The sequence below is a fragment of the Mustela lutreola genome, chromosome 10 (assembly GCF_030435805.1).
Source record: "Mustela lutreola isolate mMusLut2 chromosome 10, mMusLut2.pri, whole genome shotgun sequence".
NCBI lineage: Eukaryota > Metazoa > Chordata > Mammalia > Carnivora > Mustelidae > Mustela > Mustela lutreola.
The window spans coordinates 113,072,711-113,080,109 of NC_081299.1; the positions used below are offsets into that span (position 1 = coordinate 113,072,711).

Below are 7,399 nucleotides of genomic sequence, written 5' to 3' on the forward strand. Positions count from 1 at the left end.
AATACAATAGAGCAAAATTCTGGTGACGCTGATATACCTAATGAAAGTTCATAAACAAGGTGTGCGTAGCAAAGAGTGTGTAGGAATGTTGGTAAGAACAGTGGGGAAGGGTCATCCCTGAACATGTTCTTAAATGAAGCAATTCTTGTGTTGTTTTAAAGGGTAAATTGGAGTTTGCCTAAGTGATTAGAGAAGGATGCCTCGGCTTATGGAAGTTCAAAGTCATAAAGATTTGATAAACTACTGCAGATATTTTCATGTATATTTGTTGTTGCTTCTAGTAATGGTGATCTAAAAACTCCTACTTAAGACAACTTAAAAATCCAGACAAAATAGCTTTTAAAGTTAAAAATATCAGAATGATTATAAAAATAAGTGAGGGATTACTGGGCCAAAATACGAAACACAATGAGAGTCTAAAGATATATGCCTGAAGCCATTTTAGTTATGAGAGCATTTGAAACTGCTAAAACACACTGAGCTGTGTTTTTAATAGACACTTGATACTAGAGAAACAAAATTCAAAATCCAGCAGCAATCAAATTTGAGGACTTTGGTACAACCCAAATTTAAGTTGAGATCCCCAAAGCACAAGGAGAAGCAGAAATAAGACTATAGCCTACCTTGCCTTCTGTGTAAACTGAGAAAGTCAATCACTGAATTTGGAGTATGATTGTCTTGTAGAGTCTCAGATATAAGAGAAAATCCTGCCAAGGAGGACCATACCATTATTATAGCTCTTAATTATCCCTACTCAATAAGAGTTTCAAATATAATGTCTTGAACATAGCAAAATGGAACAAAGCACACAAAGAAAAACCATTAACAAGATTTGATAGACAAAATGGGATTAAGTATGATGTTAAAATGATCAATAAAGATTGTAAAATGGCTTGATTACTCTGCTCAAAGAAATGAGAGGGGAAGCAAATTGAACAAAAAACTGAAACTAAAAATGATATTGAGAAAGATTTTATAAATGAATTAAATGGATACTCTAGAACTTTAAAGATATGACAGCCAATTTAAGATACCACAGGGGTGCCTGGGTGGCTCACTTAATTAAACCTCCAATTCTTTTTCCTTTTTTTTTAACACCTTAATTTTATTTTATTTCTTTCATTTTGGCTCAGGTCATGATGTCAGGGTTGTGAAATAGAGCCCAGAGTTGGGCTCTGTGCTGAGCCTGGAGCCTGCTTAAGATTCTTTTCCCTTCTTTTTCTATCCCTCCCTGCGCTCTCACTTGCTCGCTCTCTCTTGCTTGCAAATAAATAAATAAATAGATAGATAGATAATAGACAAAGCAAAATAAAAGCAGATTATGAAAATAAATATAAAGATTTTGAAATGAAAACAAGTTCAAAATAAAATAGAGAAGACCTACACAGCTAAAAGTTCATTCAGAAAATCTACTATTAAAGAAGTCAGTATGACACAATGTTAAGATATCAAATGATTTGAGCATGTACTTTACAGAAAGGGTAATCCAAATGGCCACTCATATATAAAAACTGTTTATCTTTATTATGAATCTGGAATTAAATTAAAAATAAATTAAAACCTAGAATGACATACTATTACACACTTACCATATTGGGCAACAGTGAAAATGTCTTGCAAGAATGTGAAGGAATGACAGTGCACATAATAAAAACATATGAGGTAAGTTGGACAATATTTAGAAAACTTAAAAATTAAAAAAAAATTTGGTCCATTCCTAGAAATACAACATGGAACTAAATGAATATTTTCACCAGGATATGCAAACAGATGATTATAGTTATTTCATTCATAACGGCAGATCAGTAGTGGTATATTTGCACAATGTTACATTAAATAAGAGAGAATATTAACAAACTGGGAGGAGGGGCTAGGTTGTTATCATAAACAGATCTTCTATGGTGCTAATTATGTTCTATTTCTCAAAATCTTTTAGTTAAAAAAGTTTTCAAATTTATATCTAGATAGATAGATAGATAGATAGGTAGATGATAGATATCCCAGAAGCTGCAATGCTAGGCTAAGACCAGGCTTTAAAGGGCTTTTCTATGCTCTACTAAATACTTTAAACCATTCATTATATCATAGCTCAGTGTTCAAATCTCCATTTGTTTACTCAGTTTCCTAATATTTATCTTAAGGTGACCTGATCCAGACTTTTGATCACCTTTGTCTAAATATTTCTATTTTAACAAAGTCCTTTTGAACACTCAGAGACTAAAACTTAGAAAAATACTCTGATTTTTATCTCACTAGAGTGGAAAATATATAGTTACCCATTAACTAATGATATCCATGTCTACATTAGATCCATGACATTTTTAATTCTTGGGAGCTTTTGGCTAAATGAATTTTTTAAGCTTCCTTTAAATGGAGCTTTAAGCCATCGTCACATGAATAAAATTAAAGAACTAAATGAAAACAAGCCGAGTATTTACAGAGTAATAGAATGTGTAGTGGAAAGAGTACAATTCTGAAATCATAAAGCCTAAATTAGTGTGATGCATCTTTACTAGCCATGTAATCATAAACCAGTTATCTAAATGTGTTAGCCTCAGTTGTTTCACCCATGAAATGGTGATGATAATACTTATTATGCAGAGTTGTTGTGTGGATGTAATGAAGCATGGAGCACGAGAGTCTCATATTCCATGCTAAAATGATAGCTATTTTTATACTTATAATAATTCTAATAATAGTAATTAAATTGTTCAAAATGATAATATTCATTTATATTGAGGCATTGTATTGACTATTCATAGACACATTTACCAAAATAAATTTCATTTTACTTTACCCCCTCTGAGGATATATATTCCCTAATTCAATATGAATCTCATTATGAATAATAATTATCATAATAAATATGCTGATTTTTCTTCTTTTTAGGGAAGTATCCTTTACTGTTGAACATAAAGAAACCTAAGCAAGTCTGTCTTATTCAAGATTTGCATGCTGCTTTCTTATGAAACTAGATTATAGAGTTGTATGAAATAAATTCATGCAGTTAAGACATTTATGTTTGGAAAAATGGGTGGTGAGTTTAGTATTTCAAAAGAAGATTTTAAATTTAAACCTTAAAACTGAGTTCTTTCAGCCTTATTTATAGACTGCCCTTCATGCTTCATAAGTACTCCTTCATTGTAAACTAACTAATAGTTTTTGTCACAGTGTATATAACTAAAATGGATTTTGTATTCTATTATTTCAGAGTTAGTTGCAGTTTCTACTTCCTTACTTCCTTTTTTGAAAATTAGATTAATTCTACAAAAAGTTTTTTCCAGCTTTATTGAAAAATAATCGACATATTATAATTTGTAAATATAATAAATGGTTTCTTATAACATTGCAAACTTTTAACATTGTGTAAATTTTGTACAATTTGATAAATTGGCATACATCTGTATTGCAATATAATCTACATAAAAATGTTAATACATCTACTATCTCATATAGTTGCCACTGTTTTTTATGCATGTATGGTAAGGAATTTTAAGATCTACTCTCTTAGCAACTTTTATGTATATAGTACAGTAGAGATAAACTTCAGAGGTCGTGTGGGTTTTGTTCCAGACCGCCTCAATAAAGTGATTATCTCAATAAACTAAGTCAAATTATTATTATTTTTTTTTGGTTTCCCAGTGCAAATAAAAAATTATGTTTCTCTGTGCATATAAAAAATAAACACTATACTGTACTGTTCAAAAGCATTATGTCTTTAAGGAAAAACAATGTATATACCTTAAGTAAACTAGTTCTGAGTTTTCAATGGGTCATAATTACTGATCACAGATCACCATAACAAATACAATAATAATGAAAAAACTTGAAATATTGCAAGAATTACCAACATGTGACAGAGAGACACAAAATGAACAAATGTTGTTAGAAAAATGGTGGCAGCAGACCTCTTTTATACAAGATTGCTATAAACTTTCAACTTGTAAGAATGTGATATATGCAAAGTTTAATAAAGGGAAGCACAATAAAAATGTATGTATAGATTATTAACTATGATCATCATGCTGTACATTAGATCCCCAGAACTTTTTCATATTATAGTTGCAAGTTTGTACCCTTTGACCACCTTATTCCACCCCAGGTTCACCTCTTGTCAACTCAACTCTAAGTTTCCATTAGTTTGCTTTTTCTTCAGATTCTGTATGTAAGGGATATCATAATACATAAATTAAAAAATATATATAAAATCTTTGAAATATTTCCCTTAGTATAATACCTTCAAGATCCATCCATGCTGTTGTAAATGGCAGTATTTCTTAATTTTTCATGGTTAAGTAGTATTCCATAGTATATATTTACCATACTTATTTTATTCATTCATCCATGAATGGATACTGAAGTTATTTCCATCTCTTGCTTAGAGTTAATAATTTTATAATGAACATAAGAGTGCCGATATGTCTTCGAATAGTGACTTCGTTTCCTTTAGATATATACCTAGAGGTGGGATTACTGAATCATATGGTAATTTTACTTTTAATAATATGAATAATCTCCATACTGTTTTCCATACAAATTTATATCCCTATCACAGTGCATAAGTTCCCCATTTTCCCCAATATTTACCAAAATTTGTTAGTTTTAATTTTTTAGTAGTATATATTCTAATAGGTAGTAATATCTTGTTGTGTTTTTCAGAGGTAAACAACAACAACAACAACATAATGACTTTGCCCTGAGTTTTTACGTTGAGCACTTTTTAATGCTCCTGTTGGTCATTTATATAACTTTTATAAACATATATTTTTTATAAACATATATTTTTATCCCCAGGTCTGTGAATCACCAGGTTTACACACTTCACAGCACTCACCAAATCACATACCCTCCCCAATGTCCATAATCCCACCCCCTTCTCCCCAACCCCCTCCCCCCGGCAACCCTCAGTTTGTTTTGTGAGATTAAGAGTCACTTATGGTTTGTCTCCCTCCCAATCCCATCTATATAACTTTTTTGAAAAAAAAGTCTATTGAGATCCTTTTGCTATTTTTTTAATTATATATATTTTTCTATTTGTATCTGTTGGTTATTAACCTCCTTTCAGATATAAGATTTGTGAGTATTTTCTTCCATTCTGTGGATTGTGTTTTCATTCCCCCCCCCTTTTTTTTTTTGGCAATGCAGAAACTTTAGTTTGATACATTTATTTTTGCTTCTTTTGCTTGTGTTTTTGGCCTGGTATCCAAAAAACTATTGGCAAGACCAATGTCAAGGAGAATTTTTCCTATGTTTTCCTTTAGGAAATTTAGTTTCATGCATCACATTTAAGTCTTTAATCTATTTCAAGTTAAGATTTATGAGTGATATAAGGTTCCAGTTTCATGCTGGTTTATGTGACTATTCAGTTTTAAATATCATTTATTGAACAGACTATCTTTACCCATTACATATGTTGGCCCCTGTCAAATATTAGGTGACTGTATGAAAGGATTTATTTCTAGACTCTCAATTCTGTTCTACTTGTTTATTGGTCTATTTTTATGCCAGTATACTTTATTGTTTTGAGCATGAGGGCTTTGTAGTATAGTTTCAAATCAAGAGTGTAATTTCGCTTCTTCATTCTTTCTCAGAACTGCTTTAATTATTTGTTGTCTTTTATGGTCTCATATAAATTTTAAGATTCTTTACTTCTGTAAAAAAAATATTGGATTTTTTAAAAAGATTTTTTTTTATTTATTTGACAGAGAGAGATGACAAGCAGGCAGAGAGGCAGGCAGAGAGAGAAGAGGTAGCAGCTTCCTGCTGAGCTGAGAGCCTGATGCAGGGCTCGATCCCAGGACCCTGGGATCATGACCTGAGCCGAAGGCAGCGGCTTAACCCACTGTGCCACCCAGGCGCCCCTAACATTGGATTTTTGATAGGAATTGAATTTACAGATGGTTTTTGGTAGTATGGACATTTTAACAATGTTAATTCTTACCATTCATAAATATGAGCTATCTTTACATTTATGTCTCCTTCAATTTCTTTATCAATGTCATAGTTTATGGGGTACAGATCTTTCATCTTCTTAGTTAAATCTTTTCCTAAGTATTTTATTATTTTTGATGCTATTGTGAATTAGATTGTTCTCTTTATTTTTTCAGATAGTTCATCATTAGAGTGTTAAAATGCTCCTGTCTTGTGCTTACTTTGGCAGCACATATACTAAAATTGGAATGATGCAGAGAAGATTAGCGTGATCACTGAGCAAGGATGACATGAAAAACTATTTTAAAAAACGAAACAAAACAAAATTCTTGTCTTTTATATATTGATCTTGTATTTGGCAGCTTTATTAAATTTGTTTATTCAAAATTTTTTGTGAAGTTTTTAGGATTTTTTTACATGTAAGTTCATGTTATCCAAAAAAAGAAAATTTTACTTCTTCCTTTTTTTCTTTTGGAGTCTTTTATTTCTTTGTGTTCCTTGTTTCTCTGGCTAGGACATCCAGTACTATGTCAAATGAGAGTAGTGAAAGTGGACACACTTGTCTTTTTTCTGATCTTTAAGGGGAAAACATTCAAACTTTTTTGATTGAATATGAGATTAGCTCTAGGCTTGCAATATGTGTTTTTTCTTTAATGGATTTTTTAAATTATTTTTAAAAATTTTTATAAACATATAATGTGTTTTTATCCCTAGGGGTACAGGTCTGTGAATCACCAGGTTTACCCATTTCACAGCACTCACCATCACTCACCATAGCACCTGCCCTCCCCAATGTCCATACCCCCACCATCCTCTCCCAACACACCTCCCCCCAGCAACCCTCAGTCTGTTTTGTGAGATTCAGTCTTTTATGGTTTGTCTCCCTCCCAATCCCATCTTCTTTTATTTTTCTTTTCGTATGCCCGAAACCGCCTATGTTGCATCTCCACTTCATCATATCAGGGAGATCATATGATAGTTGTCTTTCTCAGATTGATTTATTTCGCCAAGCATAATACCCTCTAGTTCCATCCATGTCATCACAAATAGCAGGATTTCATTTCTTTTGATGGCTGCACAGTATCCCATTGTACATATATACCACATCTTATTTATTGATTGATCTGTTGAAGGACATTTAGGTTCTTTCCATAGTTTAACTATTGTGGACATTGCTGCTATAAACATTTGGGTGCATGTGCCCCTTCAGAATGCCACGTTTGTATCTTTAGGGTATATATCCAGTACTATAATCACTGGGTCATAGGGTAGTTCTATTTTCAGCTTTTTGAGGCACCTCCACGCTGTTTTCCAGAGTGGTTGCACCAGCTTGCATTCCCACGTACAGTGTAGGAGGGTTGCCCTTTCTCCACATCCTCACCAGCATCTGTCATTGACTGACTTGTTCATTTTAGCCATTCTGAAAGGTGTGAGGTGGTATCTCATTCTGGTTTTGATTTGTATTTCC

At 32.3% G+C, this 7,399-nt stretch overlaps 1 pseudogene; it reads left to right on the forward strand.

The window, feature by feature from the left end:
• The first annotated feature begins 6,144 nt into the window (after positions 1-6,144).
• Positions 6,145-6,262, forward strand: LOC131810651 (U6 spliceosomal RNA; annotated as a pseudogene).
• Positions 6,263-7,399: the final 1,137 nt, after the last annotated feature.